The sequence below is a fragment of the Amblyomma americanum genome, chromosome 10 (genome assembly GCF_052857255.1).
Source record: "Amblyomma americanum isolate KBUSLIRL-KWMA chromosome 10, ASM5285725v1, whole genome shotgun sequence".
In the NCBI taxonomy this organism is placed as follows: domain Eukaryota; kingdom Metazoa; phylum Arthropoda; class Arachnida; order Ixodida; family Ixodidae; genus Amblyomma; species Amblyomma americanum.
Window position 1 is genome coordinate 137,883,574 of NC_135506.1, and position 21,854 is coordinate 137,905,427.

The window sequence follows — 21,854 nt, forward strand, 5'->3', positions numbered from 1 at the left end:
TGACTGTGACCGCAAAACATGCCACCCTGATTTTACTCGCACACAAGTTTTAGCATGGACAGTAACCAACAAACACGTGAAATAATTGAAGCAGCGCACATCGCCTGGTCAAAAGACGCTAGCGTCAGCAGCCCCTCTTTATCGATTTGTTGCAATGAACTGGCATTTTTAGCGAGGGGGTGGGGATGTTGATCATAATTATCTCCTTTTTTCAGTGCAGCATGTATGAATGACTGTGAATCTATGAATGGTTATTTTGTTTTATTTTTGTTGGAACTGTGTATATTCCTCGTTCTAAGAAATAATCATCAGCTGCAAGTCAGCGGTCGTCTGTGTCGTGTCTCCCTCGTTGTCCCTGTCAAATTGCGTGCTGTTCTGTTTAAAATCAAAATGTTGTTGCTAATCTTTCACGCAGCACCAAACGCAGTTTTACTCTGCGTTTGTTATAGGCCACCACATAGTATCCAGGACTTTTCCCGTTAGCTTGTTAACGTACTGAGTCAACTGTCAACGAAGCATCCGAATTCGCATATCGTCCTCTCCAGCGATTTTAAGTTTCCAAATATTGACTGACAGAACGGGCCCGTTCTGTAGCTAACAATAAAGGAACAAATGGATTAATAGATTTGTGCTACATCCTTAGCCTTATAAGGTAATACGTGAACCTACCTGCGTAACACAAAACTGTGAAAATATTTTAGATCTATTATTAAACAATCGCCCGGACAGCGCCCAGCCCGTCACATGCGTACCTGAAATAAGCGATCACAAAGTGATTCACGCTAACCTTGTTCTTGCGCCAAAACAGCAACGGAAATATCCTAAAACGATCCGTCTTTATGACAAAGGGCATTAATGCGCCATAAATAATGAACTTCATACGTTTTTTTTTAAACTCTTCGCGTCCAATTTTTATTCCCAAAAGATGCAAGAAAATTATTTACAGTTCAAAGACAATTGTTGTAAACTAGGAAGCACAAAATACCGGACGAGAGACAGAGTAAGGGGTACAAAAAACAGGTTCACTAGCGCACGTCTACCTGTTTTTTGTGTCCCTCGTCCGGTATTTTGCGCTTCCTAGTTTACAGCATGCATCACCAACTAGCCCGGCAGCTTGCTCTCCTGATCTAACCAATTGATTTATCCCCAAAGTTATTTTTTGCTCTAATTAACAAAAGCCATGGGTTACTAACATACTGAAACGTCTGGAGAACAAAAAGAAGCACCTTTACTGCTCAGCCACATCTCCGGAGACTCATAGCACATGGGTAAAATGTCAGGAAGCTGAAAAATTATATCTCGCCGGCATTTATAATGCTAAGCATGCCTTTTTTCACTCGGAAGTGTCGAATATTATCACCAGTAACCCCAAAAAGTTATGAAAGTTATCGATTCGCATTACGGGCCAGAAATAACCCTCACAGATGAGTTAGGCAGAGTTTTTACTGATTCCGAGTGCGTTATCGTGTTTAACTCTGCCCTCAGAATCGTATTTACGAAATAAACTGAAATATCATCATAATTCGTCCCGAATTGAAAACCATGAAACTTCCATCTTTAACCGGTGTTGACATTATTAAAGCTTTTGAAAAATACAAAGGATATTTGTGCGCACTTTTTCTCTTACTTTTTTCACAGTCGCTGTTATGCGGTAAACTACCACACTATGGGAAAGGCAGTAAGGTCGTTTCAGTCTTCAAATCGGGTAAAAAAATATTAGCAGTGACTTAGCTCAGCTATGCCAGGATATTCGTAGCGTGAGCTACGCTGAGCCGCTGAGCATCAATTGCCGCTGAGTAGCAATTTCGCTCTCCCTCTACATGGCTATACCACACTGGCAAACGCCCCTCTATATGTATACCCCCACAGGTAAGTCTGCGCATGCGCATAAAATGAGAGGCGCTCTCAAGCGGCTCCGGCGCAGCGTCCGACTTGGCTACTGAGCAAGGAAGGCGCACAGCTGGACACGCGCCGGCGTCACTGCGTCTCGTTAGGACTGATGCTTGGGCGAGTTGGTATGCCATGTTCAAGAAGAACAGCGCGAAAAGACAAGGACCACATGATGATACAAAAAGACAAGCGCTGACTTTCAACTAAAGATTTATTGCTCGGAACGTGGTAATAAATACATCAGGCTCTAAGCAACAAAAAGAACACATAGGAGTGATACACACTTGTCCACGCACACAAAAAATACCAAACAGATACAGCAGCATTACTTCCTTGCAGATAGAAATTCTAATTCTTTCTTTGACAAAGATAAGGAGGGACTACTGATACATGCGTCATTTAGCCGGGCGATTTCAGCAGCTTCAATGATTTCTCGAGTCAGCGTATTGGGGTGTCTACTTAACCCTTTTGTTTGTTGGAAGAATGGTTGGCACGTTTTGCTTTCGCAGTCTCGGCAGTGGATGCCGAGGTGCCCTTTAACAGTATTATAAACAGTGATATTATGTTCTCTTAGGCGCTCGTTCACACATCTGCCCGTCTGGCCAACATACTGTTTCCCGCACGAAAGTGGAATAGAATAAATGACACCTTGGCATGCAACAAACTTATTTTCATGCTTTATGGAACACTTTTTGGCGTGAATTCATCATTACTCGTTTACACAATTTCCCAAGCTTTTCGGGAGCCGAAAAAACAACTCTTACTTGAGCTCGGTTGCCTATCTTCTTTAGCTTATGGGAAAATTTATGAATGTAAGGAACAACTGTTGTTTTTTCTTTTTCCTTGGCAGACTCTGTCAGATCATTCTTGTTGTTTTTGCTTAAACTTGCGAGCATCGATTCAGAAACGGACACGAGCAGTTGCTTGGGATATCCTGCCTTTACAAGGCGATCAGTTTGCTGGTTGAAACTGTCTTGTTGAGCATGAATGCAAGATTTATTTAGAGCGTTGTAATAGCATGACTTAGCCACGGCACGTTTAACTAGCTTGGAATGCGACGATGCGAATGGAAGTAGAGGCTTGTTGCTTCGTGGTTCAAACGACCAGCAGGTATGATTCGGCGTAAAGCTGAGTCTAAGATCAAGAAATCTAATCGTATTATTTTCAGGAACTTCGGAAGTCAACGTGAATGGATGAAGGCACTGGACAAAAATATCTTGAATCTCTTGCTTGACTGGTTCAAAATTGTGGACATCGGTGTCCAACAGAACAAAGAAATCGTCAACAAACCGAAAACAGCGCAAGGCTTTTGACCCTTCTAATTGTCGTTGGAGCCTTCTGTCATATTGTGCGAGCAACAGATCACTAAGCACGGGCGCTATGCATGAGCCGATGCAGACTCCTTGTTTCTGCAGGTAAAGAACACCTTCCCAGATTGCAAATGTTGAATTTAAATACACTTCAAGCAGTTCTAAGAACCCTGAGACTGAGATGCCTGCCTCATTTTGGAAGGCAACAACGTCGTGTTTTTCGATGCATTCTTCGATACATAAAAACAGCTCATCATGCGGCAGTGAATAATAAAGGTCTTTTACATCAAACGAGCAAGCCATGAGGCCTTTGTTCTTATGGGTTTCTAAAACCTGAATTACGTCCTGTGATTTTTTCACCAGAAAGGGATCGTCTAAGGTCAATGAATTCAAAATCTTCTTAAGAAACACTGCTACACATTTTTGCCACGCGCCGTTCTCAGAGACGATTACACGGAAAGGACATTCCGGTATGTGCGTCTTGGCATTAAAGAAAAGCTGCAAACTGAGTCCTTTACATTTGTCAATTGAATTTGCCAAGACATCAAGGTTATGTTTTTTACATGTTTTTTTGGCTTTTGCCTTGATCTTAGCCAGAGAAACCTTATTTGCTACATTGAACGATGAATGAATGACTTCTCGACCCTTAGTTACATATAGATGCGACGGTAGCACAAGGAAACCTCCTTCCTTATCCGCGGGAAGTAAACGCAGCGAATGTTCCTTCAAATAAGACACAGTTCTCTTAACTGGACCGGAATTCCCTGGTCCCTTACAACGTAGCAACGCATCGACTCCTTCGGACACACACCTGTCTGAATCGGCGACGGGTGCTAGCCTGGATACTTGTCTCACCATGCCCAGAAGTTCTGGTCGTGACCTCTTGGGTTCTGTGGCGTACTTCGGTCCTTGGGAAAGAACGCGACGCACTTCAGTGGGCAGTGAAACGTTCCCTGCTGTATGGATGACGTTCTCCGCCATGCGTTTCTTCTCAGGCTGTGAGGCACGGAGCTGAAGAAGTGTCTGTTGCCAGAGGAAGTCAGCAGTGGAGTTAGCCAGATCAGAGAATTCTTTCCATTTCTTCCTTGCATGATGTGGGGCCCAGGCGCTGTGAAGTTGGAGGTAAAGGCTAAGATCAAGGCAAAAGGGCTTTCTTTTGGCTTTTTTTTAATCACGCGGTCTTCGTTCTTGTTGGTCCAGCATCATTTGGTCAGTTGGCTTTTTTTTCGTCATGTCTTTTTGTTGTTTCATATTTCATTCATTTTGTACTTGCTGTGTCATGCCTTGTTGTATTGCTTTTTTTTCTTCCTCTTTTTTTCTGGCCTATTCTTCTGTTATGTATCCTCATCCCCCCTGCAATAATGAATTCGGGCGCTGCAGGTATGTCCAATAAATAAACCTTGATGTCTTGGCAAATTCAATTGACAAATGTAAAGGACTCAGTTTGCAGCTTTTCTTTAATGCCAAGACGCACAAACCGGAATGTCCTTTCCGTGTAATCGTCTCTGAGAACGGCGCGTGGCAAAAATGTGTAGCAGTGTTTCTTAAGAAGATTTTGAATTCATTGACCTTAGACGATCCCTTTCTGGTGAAAAAATCACAGGACGTAATTCAGGTTTTAGAAACCCATAAGAACAAAGGCCTCATGGCTTGCTCGTTTGATGTAAAAGACCTTTATTATTCAATGCCGCATGATGAGCTGTTTTTATGTATCGAAGAATGCATCGAAAAACACCACGTTGTTGCCTTCCAAAATGAGGCAGGCATCTCAGTCTCAGGGTTCTTAGAACTGCTTGAAGTGTATTTAAATTCAACATTTGCAATCTGGGATGGTGTTCTTTACCTGCAGAAACAAGGAGTCTGCATCGGCTCATGCATAGCGCCCGTGCTTAGTGATCTGTTGCTCGCACAATATGACAGAAGGCTCCAACGACAATTAGAAGGGTCAAAAACCTTGCGCTGTTTTCGGTTTGTTGACGATTTCTTTGTTCTGTTGGACACCGATGTCCACAATTTTGAACCAGTCAAGCAAGAGATTCAAGATATTTTTGTCCAGTGCCTTCATCCATTCACGTTGACTTCCGAAGTTCCTGAAAATAATACGATTAGATTTCTTGATCTTAGACTCAGCTTTACGCCGAATCATACCTGCTGGTCGTTTGAACCGCGAAGCAACAAGCCTCTACTTCCATTCGCATCGTCGCATTCCAAGCTAGTTAAACGTGCCGTGGCTAAGTCATGCTATTACAACGCTCTAAATAAATCTTGCATTCATGCTCAACAAGACAGTTTCAACCAGCAAACTGATCGCCTTGTAAAGGCAGGATATCCCAAGCAACTGCTCGTGTCCGTTTCTGAATCGATGCTCGCAAGTTTAAGCAAAAACAACAAGAATGATCTGACAGAGTCTGCCAACGAAAAAGATAAAACAACAGTTGTTCCTTACATTCATAAATTTTCCCATAAGCTAAAGAAGATAGGCAACCGAGCTCAAGTAAGAGTTGTTTTTTCGGCTCCCGAAAAGCTTGGGAAATTGTGTAAACGAGTTAATGATGAATTCACGCCAAAAAAGTGTTCCATAAAGCATTAAAATAAGTTTGTTGCATGCCAAGAAGGTGTCATTTATTCTATTCCACTTTCGTGCGGGAAACAGTATGTTGGCCAGACGGGCAGATGTGTGAACGAGCGCCTAAGAGAACATAATATCACTGTTTATAATACTGTTAAAGGGCACCTCGGCATCCACTGCCGAGACTGCGAAAGCAAAACGTGCCAACCATTCTTCCAACAAACAAAAGTGTTAAGTAGACACCCCAATACGCTGTCTCGAGAAATCATTGAAGCTGCTGAAATCGCCCGGCTAAATGACGCATGTATCAGTAGTCCCTCCTTATCTTTGTCAAAGAAAGAATTAGAATTTCTATCTGCAAGGAAGTAATGCTGCTGTATCTGTTTGGTATTTTTTGTGTGCGTGGACAAGTGTGTATCACTCCTATGTGTTCTTTTTGTTGCTTAGAGCCTGATGTATTTATTACCACGTTCCGAGCAATAAATCTTTAGTTGAAAGTCAGCGCTTGTCTTTGTGTATCATCCTGTGGTCCTTGTCTTTTCGCGCTGTTCTTCTTGAACATGGCATACCAACTCGCCCAAGCATCAGTCCTAACGAGCTTCATTTCTAGTACATCGGGCTCTATTAACTGTTTGTCAATCCACCCTTGTGTTCTTGTTACCTACGTCGCCTTTGCAATCTGCCAATCCCGAACCCTGGCTTTTCTAGTTAGAGAAAAACGCATTCCGAGACATGTTCTGCAGCTGTTTGGTGGTTTCCAGCCATCGCAAGGTCATTGCTCGAGAATCTGCCAGATTCTAAAAGCCGAATGGAACAGACAAGCTCGGTTCTACCGGCACTGCCTTTACCTCCAACTTCACAGCGCCTGGGCCCCACATCATGCAAGGAAGAAATGGAAAGAATTCTCTGATCTGGCTAACTCCACTGCTGACTTCCTCTGGCAACAGACACTTCTTCAGCTCCGTGCCTCACAGCCTGAGAAGAAACGCATGGCGGAGAACGTCATCCATACAGCAGGGAACGTTTCACTGCCCACTGAAGTGCGTCGCGTTCTTTCCCAAGGACCGAAGTACGCCACAGAACCCAAGAGGTCACGACCAGAACTTCTGGGCATGGTGATACAAGTATCCAGGCTAGCACCCGTCGCCGATTCAGACAGGTGTGTGTCCGAAGGAGTCGATGCGTTGCTACGTTGTAAGGGACCAGGGAATTCCGGTCCAGTTAAGAGAACTGTGTCTTATTTGAAGGAACATTCGCTGCGTTTACTTCCCACGGATAAGGAAGGAGGTTTCCTTGTGCTACCGTCGCATCTATATGTAACTAAGGGTCGAGAAGCAATTCTTTCATCCTTCAATGTAGCAAATAAGGTTTCTCTGGCTAAGATCAAGGCAAAAGCCAAAAAAACATGTAAAAAACATAACCTTGATGTCTTGGCAAATTCAATTGACAAATGTAAAGGACTCAGTTTGCAGCTTTTCTTTAATGCCAAGACGCAAAAACCGGAACGTCCTTTCCGTGTAATCTTCTCTGAGAACGGCGCGTGGCAAAAATGTGTAGCAGTGTTTCTTAAGAAGATTTTGAATTCATTGACCTTAGACGATCCCTTTCTGGTGAAAAAAATCACAGGACGTAATTCAGGTTTTAGAAACCCATAAGAACAAAGGCCTCATGGCTTGCTCGTTTGATGTAAAAGACCTTTATTATTCACTGCCGCATGATGAGCTGTTTTTATGTATCGAAGAATGCATCGAAAAACACGACGTTGTTGCCTTCCAAAATGAGGCAGGCATCTCAGTCTTAGGGTTCTTAGAACTGCTTGAAGTGTATTTAATTTCAACATTTGCAATCTGGGATGGTGTTCTTTACCTGCAGAAACAAGGAGTCTGCATCGGCTCATGCATAGCGCCCGTGCTTAGTGATCTGTTGCTCGCACAATATGACAGAAGGCTCCAACGACAATTAGAAGGGTCAAAAGCCTTGCGCTGTTTTCGGTTTGTTGACGATTTCTTTGTTCTGTTGGACACCGATGTCCACAATTTTGAACCAGTCAAGCAAGAGATTCTAGATATTTTTGTCCAGTGCCTTCATCCATTCACGTTGACTTCCGAAGTTCCTGAAAATAATACGATTAGATTTCTTGATCTTAGACTCAGCTTTAAGCCGAATCATACCTGCTGGTCGTTTGAACCGCGAAGCAACAAGCCTCTACTTCCATTCGCATCGTCGCATTCCAAGCTAGTTAAACGTGCCGTGGCTAAGTCATGCTATTACAACGCTCTAAATAAATCTTGCATTCATGCTCAACAAGACAGTTTCAACCAGCAAACTGATCGCCTTGTAAAGGCAGGATAACCCAAGCAACTGCTCGTGTCCGTTTCTGAATCGATGCTCGCAAGTTTAAGCAAAAACAACAAGAATGATCTGACAGAGTCTGCCAAGGAAAAAGAAAAACAACAGTTGCTCCTTACATTCATAAATTTTCCCATAAGCTAAAGAAGATAGGCAACCGAGCTCAAGTAAGAGGTGTTTTTTCGGCTCCCGAAAAGCTTGGGAAATTGTGTAAACGAGTTAATGATGAATTCACGCCAAAAAAGTGTTCCATAAAGCATGAAAATAAGTTTGTTGCATGCCAAGAAGGTGTCATTTATTCTATTCCACTTTCTTGCGGGAAACAGTATGTTGGCCAGACGGGCAGATGTGTGAACGAGCGCCTAAGAGAACATAATATCACTGTTTATAATACTGTTAAAGGGCACCTCGGCATCCACTGCCGAGACTGCGAAAGCAAAACGTGCCAATCATTCTTCCAACAAACAAAAGTGTTAAGTAGACACCCCAATACGCTGACTCGAGAAATCATTGAAGCTGCTGAAATCGCCCGGCTAAATGACGCATGTATCAGTAGTCCCTCCTTATTTTTGTCAAAGAAAGAATTAGAATTTCTGTCTGCAAGGAAGTTATGCTGCTGTATCTGTTTGGTATTTTTTGTGTGCGTGGACAAGTATCACTCCTATGTGTTCTTTTTGTTGCTTAGAGCCTGATGTATTTATTACCACGTTCCGAGCAATAAATCTTTAGTTGAAAGTCAGCGCTTGTCTTTGTGTATCATCCTGTGGTCCTTGTCTTTTCGCGCGGTTCTTCTTGAACATGGCATACCAACTCGCCCAAGCATCAGTCCTAACGAGCTTCATTTCTAGTACATCGGGCTCTATTAACTGTTTGTCAATCCACCCTTGTGTTCTTGTTACCTACGTCGCCTTTGCAATCTGCCAATCCCGAACCCTGGCTTTTCTAGTTAGAGAAAAACGCATTCCGAGACATGTTCTGCAGCTGTTTGGTGGTTTCCAGCCATCGCAAGGTCATTGCTCGAGAATCTGCCAGAGTCTAAAAGCCGTATGGAACAGACAAGCTCGGTTCTACCGGCACTGCCTTTACCTCCAACTTCACAGCGCCTGGGCCCCACATCATGCAAGGAAAAAATGGAAAGAATTCTCTGATCTGGCTAACTCCACTGCTGACTTCCTCTGGCAACAGACACTTCTTCAGCTCCGTGCCTCACAGCCTGAGAAGAAACGCATGGCGGAGAACGTCATCCATACAGCAGGGAACGTTTCACTGCCCACTGAAGTGCGTCGCGTTCTTTCCCAAGGACCGAAGTACGCCACAGAACCCAAGAGGTCACGACCAGAACTTCTGGGCATGGTGAGACAAGTATCCAGGCTAGCACCCGTCGCCGATTCAGCCAGGTGTGTGTCCGAAGGAGTCGATGCGTTGCTACGTTGTAAGGGACCAGGGAATTCCGGTCCAGTTAAGAGAACTGTGTCTTATTTGAAGAAACATTCGCTGCGTTTACTTCCCGCGGATAAGGAAGGAGGTTTCCTTGTGCTACCGTCGCATCTATATGTAACTAAGGGTCGAGAAGCCATTCTTTCATCCTTCAATGTAGCAAATAAGGTTTCTCTGGCTAAGATTAAGGCAAAAGCCAAAAAAACATGTAAAAACATAACCTTGATGTCTTGGCAAATTCAATTGACAAATGTAAAGGACTCAGTTTGCAGCTTTTCTTTAATGCCAAGACGCACGAACCGGAATGTCCTTTCCGTGTAATCGTCTCTGAGAACGGCGCGTGGCAAAAATGTGTAGCAGTGTTTCTTAAGAAGATTTTGAATTCATTGACCTTAGACGATCCCTTTCTGGTGAAAAAATCACAGGACGTAATTCAGGTTTTAGAAACCCATAAGAACAAAGGCCTCATGGCTTGCTCGTTTGATGTAAAAGACCTTTATTATTCACTGCCGCATGATGAGCTGTTTTTATGTATCGAAGAATGCATCGAAAAACACGACGTTGTTGCCTTCCAAAATGAGGCAGGCATGTCAGTCTCAGGGTTCTTAGAACTGCTTGAAGTGTATTTAAATTCAACATTTGCAATCTGGGATGGTGTTCTTTACCTGCAGAAACAAGGAGTCTGCATCGGCTCATGCATAGCGCCCGTGCTTAGTGATCTGTTGCTCGCACAGTATGACAGAAGGCTCCAACGACAATTAGAAGGGTCAAAAGCCTTGCGCTGTTTTCGGTTTGTTGACGATTTCTTTGTTCTGTTGGACACCGATGTCCACAATTTTGAACCAGTCAAGCAAGAGATTCAAGATATTTTTGTCCAGTGCCTTCATCCATTCACGTTGACTTCCAAAGTTCCTGAAAATAATACGATTAGATTTCTTGATCTTAGACTCAGCTTTACGCCGAATCATACCTGCTGGTCGTTTGAACCGCGAAGCAACAAGCCTCTACTTCCATTCGCATCGTCGCATTCCAAGCTAGTTAAACGTGCCGTGGCTAAGTCATGCTATTACAACGCTCTAAATAAATCTTGCATTCATGCTCAACAAGACAGTTTCAACAAGCAAACTGATCGCCTTGTAAAGGCAGGATATCCCAAGCAACTGCTCGTGTCCGTTTCTGAATCGATGCTCGCAAGTTTAAGCAAAAACAACAAGAATGATCTGACAGAGTCTGCCAAGGAAAAAGAAAAAACAACAGTTGTTCCTTACATTCTTAAATTTTTCCCATAAGCTAAAGAAGATAGGCAACCGAGCTCAAGTAAGAGTTGTTTTTTCGGCTCCCGAAAAGCTTGGGAAATTGTGTAAACGAGTTAATGATGAATTCACGCCAAAAAAGTGTTCCATAAAGCATGAAAATAAGTTTGTTGCATGCAAAGAAGGTGTCATTTATTCTATTCCACTTTCGTGCGGGAAACAGTATGTTGGCCAGACGGCCAGATGTGTGAACGAGCGCCTAAGAGAACATAATATCACTGTTTATAATACTGTTAAAGGGCACCTCGGCATCCACTGCCGAGACTGCGAAAGCAAAACGTGCCAACCATTCTTCCAACAAACAAAAGTGTTAAGTAGACACCCCAATACGCTGACTCGAGAAATCATTGAAGCTGCTGAAATCGCCCGGCTAAATGACGCATGTATCAGTAGTCCCTCCTTATCTTTGTCAAAGAAAGAATTAGAATTTCTATCTGCAAGGAAGTAATGCTGCTGTATCTGTTTGGTATTTTTTGTGTGCGTGGACAAGTGTGTATCACTCCTATGTGTTCTTTTTGTTGCTTAGAGCCTGATGTATTTATTACCACGTTCCGAGCAATAAATCTTTAGTTGAAAGTCAGCGCTTGTCTTTGTGTATCATCCTGTGGTCCTTGTCTTTTCGCGCTGTTCTTCTTGAACATCACTGCGTCTGCCGCGGCTATGACGGCCCTCCTCTGGAATGGGCAGACCGGTGAGGCACGCGCGGCGATGGCGGCTCCGGCGCGCCAGCTGTGCGCCATGTGACATCACTGCTCCTCACGCGTGCACAGCACGGCTCTCCAGGAGCCACGCGAAACTGCTCAACCTCGGCCAGTGTAGCTGACGCTACAAAATTCACCGATTAACTACGGTCCCATTTTCCTTACCAGCATGCCCTGCAAACTCATGGAACATGTCATCTACTCCAAAGTCATGAGCTTCCTCTACTGTCACAGCTTTTTATTGCGAAAACAATACTGCTCGACGTTTCTGCTCTTGGCCGTCGTCCCGGAGAATCCACCATTGACATTTAGCGTGACCTATGCGTGACGTCATACCAGCTGTGGAAAAGCAGAGCCCCAACTCGGCTCGTCGCGATCGTCCCAGCGAATCTTCCTTGCTGCAGCTGCGCGGCCCTGCCGCGAGGGGCGCTCGCTGTACGCGACGTCATGCCAGCTGTGGAAAGCGCCCCCCCCCCCCCCCCAACTCGGCTCGTCGCGATCGTCCCAGCAAATTCTCCACGCGCCGCTGCCAAATGGGAGGCGCTCGCTCTACGTGACGTCATGCCAGCTGTGGAAAAGCGGCCCCCCAACTCGGCTCGTCGCAGTCGTCCCAGCGAATCCTCCACGGTACGTGGGATGATGTGTATAAGGTGAAGCTGCAACGATGTGCTGCAGCTAAGAAGCGGCGGCGTGCGGAAAAAACGGATGAAGGGCGGGAACAACGTTTAGTTAAACGGCGTGCATATTGTAGTCGTTATGGAGAGCGCGAAAGAGACGCAACAACGACAGAACGAAGCGAGCAGGAGACAACGCGCTCAAGAGACGTCAGAAGAACACGCCTCAAGACTCGAGAAGCGTCGTAACGCAGATGCTGCTAGAAGAAGTGACACCTCCATTAGTGACTCTTCAACTGCGGAAGAAACCACTTTGAATTCTCGAGAGCGTCGGAATGAGACGCTGCGTAGACGACGTGCCTAGGAAACGAAGTTTTCGCAATTCCACTTGGGTTAACCAGATCTAAACCACAGGCAATTTTTTCATCCTGCCCCACACTGTTTTCAAAGGGCTTCCCATGCGAAACACAGCTGGTCATTTTTTTATGATTTGCATGATAATCTTCACTTTAACGTAGAGACCGATGCTATTTTTCTAGACAATGCCAAAGCGTTGGACAAGATTCCTCACAAACGCTCACTACTAAAACTTTCATATTTGAACCTCCCTTCTAATATCTTTAAAGGGATAGAAGAATTCTTGACTAACCACTCACAGTATGTCACCGTTAATAGCCACAACTCCAATCCTATTCCAGTAACGTCGGGTGTCCCGCAAGGTTCTCTCATGGGTCCGCTTCTGTTTGTTATTTATGTTAGCAATTTGCCAGCGAAGGTATGTACGAATATTCGCAAGTTCAACGATTATTGTGTCTTTTATCGCCTATTAATGCTTCTGACCAAACATCTCTTCAAGACGACTTTAACTCCATTCTTGAATGATGTGCCAATTGCTTCATAGAACTTAATCCCCATAAATGCCCGCCCCATATCAAAATGCACAATAGCTAACGTTCCTGTACACCCGGTTCTATCATGGAAGTACTTAGTCATCACTTTCGGTAGCGACTTGTCCTGGAGCACACAAGTTACGAACATCATTTCATGTGCTAATAAAACACCTAATTTTTTAAGACGTCATCTCCGCCAACCCACTAAACATAGAAAGTTATTAGCAAATAAATCCCTTCTCACATCTAAACTAGAATAAGCCTCACCCGTTTCGAGCTCGCAGCAAACTTACCTTATAATTGCACGCGAATCAGTCCAAAACAAAGCAGCCAGATTTATCCATTCATCATATTCTTACGACATAAATGTAACATATTGATGTTGTAAAATACGATGAATGGATAAATAGCATTGAAAGCTGAATCTGACTTATTCCCCGTATCACTTCGTCGCCGCATTGCCAGCTTTTGCTTGTTTCATAAATTTTTTCCATAGTTCACTAGGCCGCCCTCCCTACATCGTCCCTCCAGCCCGCATATCTGATCGCACTCGTTATTCTTTTCAAGTTTCCCGACCTCGTGGCCGTATTACCACCTTTGCCGCATCATTTTTTTCCCGTACTGCAGTAGACAGAAACAACCTACCCAACGACATCGCGGCCATCATGTGCTCATCCAACTTTACCAATAATGTTACCAATCATGTTTCCTTGTGTTAACACTTGCGCACCAAAATATATGTACCCACCTCTTATGTAATACCCCTTGTGAATCTTTAAGGTAATAAAACGAAAATAAAGTAGGCGCTAGGATGGTCCGACAGGATACCGGCAAGCTATCACAGGAGGCGAAAGATCTGATTAAGAAACGCCAAACCATGAAGGCGTCTAACCCTACAGAGAGAATGGTACCAGCAGAGCTATCGAAGTTAATATATAAGCGCAAGGTAGCCGACATAAGCAAGCTAAATAATCAGAAATTGAAAGCATGCTCCGAAGAACGGTGGTAGCCTAAAAGCGGTGAAAAAGAAACTAGGCATAGGTAACAACCAGATTTCTGCTCTCAGAGACAAACAGGACAATGTCATTAGCAATATTGATAAGATAGGTAAAGTAGCGGAAGGTTACTGAGGCACACAGTAGCGCACAGCAATGCGTGATCCCGTCATTAAAGAAAGAGGAATTAAGAAAGCCTTAGGGGCCATGCAAAAAGGGAAAGCAGCTGGTGAGGACCAAGTAACAGCAGATCTGTTGAAAGACCGAGGGGAGATCGTGCTAGAAATCCTAGCAACTCTGCATACGCAATGCCTTATGACCTCGACCGTATCAAGAAGCATGGAAGAACACTAATGCTATATTAATTTTTTTAGAGACGCCAAGGAGTGGAAAAATTAGAGACCGATCAGCTTACTGTCCGTTGCTTACAAGAGGTTTACTGAGGTAATCGCTCAAAACGTTAGGGCTACTTTAGACTTTAATCGACGAAATAATCAGGCGTGCTTTCGTGAAGAATATTCCACAATTGCTCGCATTCACACTATCACACAGGTGATAGAGATATGCGCAGAATATAATCAACCCCTCTAAGTAGCCTCCATTCATTACGAGAAAGCATTTGACTCAGTAGAAACCTGAGCAGTTGTGCAGGAATTGCGGAATCAGGGTGTAGAAAAGCTTGACGTGAAAATACTGGAAGATATCTATGGCAACAGTACAGCTAGCATGGTGTAAAGTCCGCAATAAAATTGAAATATAAAAGGGCGTCAGGCAGGTAGTCACTATCTCGCCAATGCTTTTCACATCCTGTTTACAGGAGGTATTCCGAGGCTTGAATTAGGAGCAGTTGGGGATAATAGTTAATGGAGAATACCTAAATCATTTGTGGCTCGCTGGTGACATTGACTTCCTCAGTCATTCAATAGATAGACTTCAATGCATTATCAGTGTGTTAGACCGGCATAGGAGAATGGTGGGTCTAAAAATTAACATGCATAACACCAAAGTAATGTTCAATGGTCCTAGCAAGGGTCACAATTGGTAGCGAGGTGCTGGAAGTGGTAAGAGAATACATCTACTTAGTAAAGGTAGTGACCGCTTATCCTGATCATGAAAGGGAAATATCTCAAAGAATAAGAATGGGGTGGAGCGCACATGGCGGGTTCTCCCAGGTCATTAATGGCAGTTTACAAGTATCCCTCACGTGCGGGACAGAAATGTGGAAGCTAACGAGAAGGGCTGAGCTAAAGTTAAGGACAGCAAGGCGAGCTTTGGAAAGAAAAAAATGTCATGCTGAAAATACTGGAAGATATATATAGCAACTGCACAGCTACTATAGTCCTCCATAAAGTCAGCAATAAAATTCCAATAAGGAAGGGCGTCAGGCAAGGAGACACGATCTCGCCAATGCTGTTCACCGCATGTTTACAGGAGGTATATACGCTGACGACGTCACGGTCTGGGTTACCACTGGGTCGCTCGGCCAGAAAGAAGAACGACTGCAAGCAGCGGCTGCCTGCGTGGAAGAATATGCCAGTGCACGAGGCCTCGCCTGCTCCACCGAAAAACCAGAACTCCTGCGAGTCCACAAAGGGAAACACAAGGAAGGGTCCCTCAATGTCTCCCTCGAAGGACAGCTAATTCCCGAACGAGACAAGATACGCGTCTTGGGAATGTGGCTGCAGAGCACCAGCGATGCGGCCATACGCTCGGCCTTCTCAAGCAATCGACCACTCAGGTCGCCAGAATGATCACGCGCGTGTCGCAGAAGCGGAGCGGCATGCGAGAGGGGGATACCCTGCGCCTGGTTCAGAGCCTGGTGGTTAGTCGCGTGGGTTACGCCCTCCCGTACTTCAACCTCAACAAAGGAGAAGTGGATAGTGCAGACACCATACTCCGCAAAGCTTACAAGACAGCCCTGGATCTACCAATGAACACCTCCAACGAAAAACTATTGGCTCTTGGAATTCACAACACCTTCGAAGAGATCAAAGAAGCCCAAATGGTCACGCAGTTAGCTAGGCTCCAGCAGACTCCTACGGGGCGCTCGCTCCTTAGCCGACTGGGGCTAGGCGGAACTGCGGAATTCGAGAATCGTACTGCGAGCATACCGGACGCAATCCGCCAGACGCTAAAGGTTCGCTCCCTTCCCCGGAACATGGACCCCAACTTGCATGCGGCCCGTAGGGCAGCCCGGGCGAGGTATGTACAACAAAATCTAGCTACAAAATCCACAACGGTATACACGGACGCGGCTCCGTATACAAGAAGCTCACATAACAGCACAGTGGCGGTAGTTATTGATTCGAAATTAAAGGAATTAGCTAGCGCCTCAGTAAGGGATTGCACGGTAACCGAAGGGGAGGAGCTGGCCGTAGCTCTAGCGGCGGTAGCCGGTTATCGAAGCAACATGTCCCTTACCATCCTTACAGATTCGAGAGATGCGTGCCGTAACTACATGAACGGCCGCATAGGTCGCGCCGCGCTCCGGCTCCTCCAGAGCGCGACCCCACCAAAAGTCATACATAGCATTTACTGGGTACCAGGACACACCGACATAGCGGGGAACGAACGCGCCGACGAGGTAGCTCGAGGGTATACGAGCCGAGCTTCCTCCCAATCGGACGATCTACCCGACCGAGTCAGTCCTACGTACTCAGACATTCTCAACTACTATAAGGGGGTACGGATCCGCTATCCGCCGCCTCATCCTGATCTAAATCAACTAGAGGCAGTGTATTGGCGAAGATTGCAGACAGGAACATTCCCAAACCTGCATATCCTTAGCAAGATTTACCCGACGCAATATCGGGACACTTGCCCGTGGTGTGGCAGCAAACCATCGTTGTACCACATCACGTGGGAATGCAGTAAAAACGACAGCTTTCGCAAAGACCCGAGTGCGGAACAGTGGGAGAGCCGGCTCTCCAGCGGCGATCTGGGTTGCCAACAAGGTCTGATCCAGCACGCCCAACGAGCAGCGAAGCTCAGCGGAGCCCTGGAATAGGGGCACCGACCCTGTGAGAAGGAATATGGACCTCTTCTTTCTCGTCTGCTACTAGCACCTTTCTAGAGCATTAAAAGTCTTTCCTACCTACCTTTCGAGGCCTGAATTGGGAACAGTTGGGAATAAGAATAAATGAAGAATACCTAAATAATCTGCGATTTGCAGATGACATTGCCTTGCTGAGTCACTCAGGAGGTGAACTGCAAACCATGATCAATGAGTTAGACAGGCAGAGCAGATCGATGAGTCTAAAAATTAACATGCAGAAAACCAAGGTAATGTCCAACAGCCTAGCAAGGGAACAACAGTTCACAATTGGCAGCGAGAGCCTAGAAGTTGTGACGGAATACGTCTACTTAGGGCAAGTAGTGACAGCTGATCCGGATCATGAGAGGGAGATAACTAGAAGGATAAGAATGGGGTGGAGCGCATATGGCAAATTCTCGCAGATCATGAGTGGCAGTTTACCAATTTCCCTCAAGAGGAAAATGTACAACAGCTTAATCTTACTGGTACTCACCTACAGGGCAGAAACGTGGAGGCTAACGAAAAGAGTTCAGCTTAAGTTAAGGACAACGCAGCGAGCCATGGAAAGAAAAATGATAGGTGTAACGTTAAGAGACCGGAAACGGGCAGAGTGGGTGAGGGAACAAGCACGGGTTAATGACATCCTAGTCAACGCAGCGAGCCATGGAAAGAAAAAATGATAGGTGTAACGTTAAGAGACCGGAAGCGGGCAGAGTGGGTGAGGGAACAAACACGAGTTAACGGCATCCCAGTCGAATTCAAGAGAAAGAAATGGGCTTGGGCAGGGCATGTATTGCGAAGGCAGGATAACCGCTGGTCCATAAGGGTAACGGAGTTGATTCAAAGAGAAAGTAAGCGTAGCAGGGGGCGGCAGAAGGTTAGGTGGGCGGATGAAATTGAGAAGTTTGCAGGAAAAGGGAGGATGCAGCTGGCAAAAGATAGGGCTAATTGGAGAGACATGGGAGAGGCCTTTGCCCTGCAGTATGTGTAGTAAGGCTGATGGTGATGATTATGATGATGACAAACGAGTATTAATGACATCGTCGTCGAGATCAAGAGCAAGAAATGGACTTTTGCAGGGTATGTAATGCGAAGGCGAAATAAACTCTGGTCCTTATGGGTAACGTAGTGTATTCCAAGCGAATGCAAGTGCAGCGGGGGGCGGAAGGGGGACGAAACGTTGAAAGTTTGTCTAGCGTTCCTCAGACCAAAGCTCATGAAGGTGAACTCTAACAAGCCGAAAGGGGTATTGATTACAGTTTTCGGGACGTCCTCCGGATTGACAGGTATTTGCACGCAAGCCTTTATGAAGTCTTTCACTGAGAAAACGTGGCAGCCAAACATGCGATGGGCGAAGTCCTTTATATGGTGAAAGGGGTACCTGTCCGGAATAGTGCGGGCGTTGAGGGCACGGTAGTCCTCACAGGGCCGCCAGCCTTCGGTCTTCTTCGGGGCTAGATGAAGTGGCGAGGCCCATGGGCTGTCGGTGAGGCGGGCGATTCCCACAAGGAGCATGGCTTCTAACTCTGCTTTTGCTATGCGCACGCGGTCCGGGGCGAGGCAACGGGCGCGGCAGAAAACCGGGGGGCTTGGCGTGGTCCTGATGTAGTGCCCGGTGGTGTGCTGCACATCATGTGGCAACCCGCTAGGGTTCGTCAAACCGGGAAATTCGGCGAGGATGGCGTGGTACGGTGAATGATTTCACAAACACAAACACCCGAGTGCGGAGCAATGGGAGAGCCGTCTCACCAGCACCGAGCTCACGGCCCAGAGGGCATTTATAGAGCACGCGACCGGTGCAGCACGACTCAGTGGAGCCTTGCAATAGGGGTCCACCCTTGCTGAAAGAAGACTCTAGTCGCCGGCGCAAGCACGAAGACGACGGAGCCTTCGATCCGCGAATCCCTTTGGAAATCAATAAATGTTTTCACTCAGTCACTCAACACCGAATACTTTGATGCTCGGCTGGTGGGTAGTCGTTCGCTGTCCTGGCGAAGAATATCCCGTTGTAGCGTCGATGAGGCGGTCGTGGCGGCAGTCCGGAAGGAGGTTGTAGTGCGCCAAAAAATCTGAGGCGATGATTGGCTCGATGACGTTGGCGACAAAAAAATTCTGATGAAGGCCATTGCGTAGGTTTTTGAACTGGACGTGCAAGCGCAGCGAGCCGTAAGTCCAGATTGTGGGCCGGTTTGCCACACTGAGCTCGAAAGACGTAGGAGGACGGGTTCCTTGAAGGTGGGCTCGTGGGTAGCAGCAGGTGTCGGAACCGCTGTCGACAAGGTACCGCTGCTTTGTAATTTGGTCGATGACGAAGATGCGACGGCCTCCAGGTTGGCAGCTCGCGGTCGTTTCCGTTTTCCTTATGTGCAGCGGAGCAGAGTGGTCGACATTGTCATGCTCTCTCCCGGAAGCGTCGATGGTAGTAGCACTGGTCGTCGTCGCCAGGCTGCTGCGACGGGGTGGTATTACGGTCACGGCTTTGTGGGTGGCGCGTCAGCAAGTGTTGATCCGAGCGTCGTTTAATGGATCTGAGCTGTCAAATGATGTCGATAGGGCGCTCAAGCTCTGTGATGCTCAGCGGTGCGGCCACAGCATGGACGGTGGGTGACAACTGCGGTGACTTCGATGACGCAATCAGCGTTTCCGGCAAGTTGGCGGAGAGGTAGCATAAGCCGAGCCTGCAGAATTGCCTGGACGTGCGGTGGAAGTCGCTGAAGCCAAAGTACTCGCAGAATGGAATCCTGGACTTCCATGCTGCCGCGAGAGCAGGCATGTGGCGGAGGAGCTGCGATGGCTTGCGCTCGGCAAGTTCTGCGGTCTGTAGTTGTCGCACCTCCTGGTCTTCCGAGAGTGACAGGTGGCGGATGAGTTCAGTCTTGAGGTGTCCGTAAACGCTGGCCGTTGGTGGGTTGGCAAGGATATCCCGGACCTCGTTGGCGTTGTGGGCATCGAGGGGGGCAGCGATATAATCATAGCGGGTCCGGTGAAGCGTGATGTGCGCGAGGGAGAACTGGGCCTCGACTAGGGCGAACAGTACCTCGGGCGAGTCCGCCTAAATCGGCGGAAGCTTGACAGCGACATGCCAGACGCCATGCGGGGCAGAGTGCGGGAGGCGGTCTGCCGGGGTTCTGGCGTCCTCGGCGGAGTGAGCAGGATGCTGCTGCACGGAATAATTCAGTTGGCCGTGCCATTCCTGAAGCTGTTGCTCTTGCTTTTCCATGAAAACGTAACAAATGTTTATTCGATTGCCGATGGCAGTGGACGAGCATACCGAGCAGAAGGTAAAAAGCGCTCTTCCCGGCCGGGCAGCGTTCTTTTGCAGCCACCGTCGGTGACGCATGCCTCGGGTGACGCAGCGGTGGCGCTGTGTTTTATCAGGAATGCACTTTAGCGTGTGGCCGTGTTACGCTGGGCCGGTTGATAACAAGGGGAAGGCTGCCCGCCCACCCGCCCGTCCGTCCGTCCGTCCGTCCGTCCATCCATCCATCCATCCATCCATCCATCCATCCATCCATCCATCCATCCATCCATCCATCCATCCATCCATCCATCCATCCATCCATCCATCCATCCATCCATCCATCCGTCCGTCCGTCCGTCTATCCATCCGTCCATCCACTATCCATCCATCCATCGAAATATGCGCAGAGTGTGTCGCCACACAAGCTTCCTTCACTGCAGCAGGCCAGTCAGAATGTGTGTAACAATTCCGCACCATTTCTCTTTCGCTTGCCCACTTACAGGCGTACCAGAAAATCCTGCATTCCTGGTTCCAGATGATCTTGTCCAAGTGGCCGATGAATTAAAAAGTCATGGATTAGTTCTCAGAGGAGTGTTGTCTAGTTTTCAAGTAAGAGTTGCGTCTCCCATGTTACATGCACACCAAGCGACATAAACTGCTTGCTTTTCTTTCAAAACAATAATGGCCTCACTCTGCGGCGTTCAGCGTATTTTGCTAAGCTGTGCAAGCCGTCTTTGCACGGAATAATTTATTCCATGAAGAACAAAAGCTTGGTTCAAAGTTATTTCATGTCACTTGACGGGAGACTATACCACCTGTGGCATAACATTGCCCGAATAAAAACGGAAAAAGCGAGCTCCTTATTTATAGGTAGCCAAACCTGTTAATAAAGCTAAATATAAGTTCTTTTGTATTCAGTGCTAAATTTAACTTCTTTGGCAATGTTAACGTTCATTTCGGGGCGTGAAGTGGCGCATTAAAAAATAAAAATCGGCCAATAAGTGCAAGGCAATTCTAATAAATTCGATTACATTTTTCACAATTAAAGCGGCGATAGTAATTAAGCATCATTTACAAATTATTCTACAGAAATGTTTTGCGAGTATCTTCTCGCGCAGAGTGCGCCGCAAACTTAATATTTTTGCCTTTTACCGGCGTGGTCATACGCTGATAATCACAACGTGATTACAGCCTCGACGTATTGGGAAGTCATCGTGCAAAAGCTGGACGAGGAATTTGTTGCAAGGGTTTGCAAAAGTTTTCTTTCAATGCAAGGGACATGAATAGCTCAGATACGACTCATGAGTTCACTGGAGGACAGCGCCACGAATCGCTGTATGGGCGTCTTATTCATGCAACATTGCCCATGGCCCTTCGTCGGCAACGAATAGGTGCGCAAAAATGACTGAACCCTCGGCCTCAGCTGGCAACCGTCGATTCTTGGTTTTGTGGCGTCAACACCCACAAGTATAAAGGGCCGACCGTAGAACTCACCATTCCGTTAACACGGC